Source organism: Austrofundulus limnaeus, unplaced genomic scaffold (assembly GCF_001266775.1).
Source record: "Austrofundulus limnaeus strain Quisiro unplaced genomic scaffold, Austrofundulus_limnaeus-1.0 Scaffold636, whole genome shotgun sequence".
NCBI lineage: Eukaryota > Metazoa > Chordata > Actinopteri > Cyprinodontiformes > Rivulidae > Austrofundulus > Austrofundulus limnaeus.
Genome location: NW_013953038.1, coordinates 78,548 through 80,500, shown reverse-complemented (window position 1 = coordinate 80,500; position 1,953 = coordinate 78,548).

The following is a 1,953-nucleotide window of genomic DNA, read 5'->3' as shown; positions in this document are numbered from 1 at the left end:
ATTTTAATTAATTTATAATTAAAATAATCATTAGTTAGTTCTTAATTCTAGTAAACCAAAATGCAGAAGCAACAAATGATTTTCATTAGTTTTTATGAATGTTTTTGTTAATACTGTTACAGCTGTTTCAAAAAATTTTTAAGTCTTGAACAGATGGTGTAACACTTTCTTTATTTAGCCTGACCTAATCATCAATAAATGGTTAGTTAACTTTGAAAATATCATTAAGCAGGATTCATACTTATGAGCTATAATTTAACACATTTAAAGGCTATTTACTTTGAAAAGAAGCATACTCATTGTTTATTCATGCTTAACAACTCATGATGTAACTATTCTATATACAGTGTGTGTATAATAACGCTCATATAAATGTACTTTCAAACCATCTCATAGATATGTTATTGGTTAGAGAACATTTGAATTGAATGTGATTTCAGACTTCTACAAGTGAAAAATGAATTTATGGCCCTTCAGTGTTTTGTCTACGTTAACAAAAACTTATAAAAAATCACAAACAGTCTTCACTTTAGAGGGGTTCACAAAAAGACTCAACTATTAACAACTGTGTTAATTATTGATGCACTGCAGGATTAGTAGAGTCAGTTCAAACATCCTCTAATCATTAATACATATCTAACATATGGTGTGAAAGTACATCCCTGTACTTTTAAGCATTATACATACAGTATATAGAAAATTTAATTCATAAATTATTAAGCATGAATAAACAATGTATATATTGGTTTTAGAAGAAATTAGCCTTTATGGAAAAACATTAATAAATGTGTTAATTTATAGGTTATTAAGAATCATCAATAATTAATGATGTTTTCAAGGTTAACTAACCATTTATTAATGATTAGTTGGGCTAAATAAGGTGTAGTTATTATAAAGCACTACCCAGATTTGTTTGTCAGAACGTCTCCAGTATTAGAACATTTCTCACTGACCTGTATTTTATTAATTTAACAAAAAGCTTAACATCATATGAGTATAAATACTGTATGTTTACGACTTTCCCTCAATGACAGCGTTGGTGGCCACAGCTAACCAAAATGTTAGCTTTGCAAACTATTAAAGGGGACCTATTATGCAAAATTCACTTTTTAAAGGTTTTTTTACTCAACTTTGGGTATGTACTTCTTAAAAAAACAGTCCTAGGACTAGGGTTGGGCAATATTGGCAAAAAAATTAATCACGATTAATTGTGGTATTTGGCCGATAACGATTAATTTGACGATTAATCCCCTGGAGTCCCTGGACAACCTTATTTCATAGTCACATGACCAATTTAGTGGGAAAGATTTGCTCTTCTTAAAAATCTGTTCCAAATTGTGTCAAAATTACAGACTTCAGGCTATACATCAAATTTTAAATTGTGTTGATAGATAAATAAGTTAAAGAACTTTTTTAAATGTTTGTCATATTTGAAGCTGAGAGGAGCAGCGAGCGGATTCTACCTGTTGGCATTAATCGTATTAATTGTCATGTGCCAAAAATTAATCGATTAATGTTTTTCTGACTATTAATCACACACGATACGATTATGCCCAACCCCACCTAGGACCAAAAAAATGCACCCAGGGGCATATTTACTGTTAATAAATGTATTTTTAATGTATATTAATGACAAGTTTTATACTTCTGTCATTTTGTGATGTCACAAGCCGTACGACAACCCACCTGAACCTGCGTTCAGCCCCTTACCTAGCATCCCCCGGGTGAGGCTCCACCTCCTCAGTATAAAAAGCCGTCACGGTTGTTGTTGTTGTGTAATGCTCAGCTCGTTCCACAACAAGCCTAAAATAGGGCAATGGGTAGAGTGTTGGACCAGAGAGTGGGAGACCAGGGTTTGAGACCGATATGGACACAAATTAATTATTTATTTTTGTTTGTTATGAACACATTTTCTCATGTACCTCTATTGTTTAGCTTATTAAAGCCTTGTTA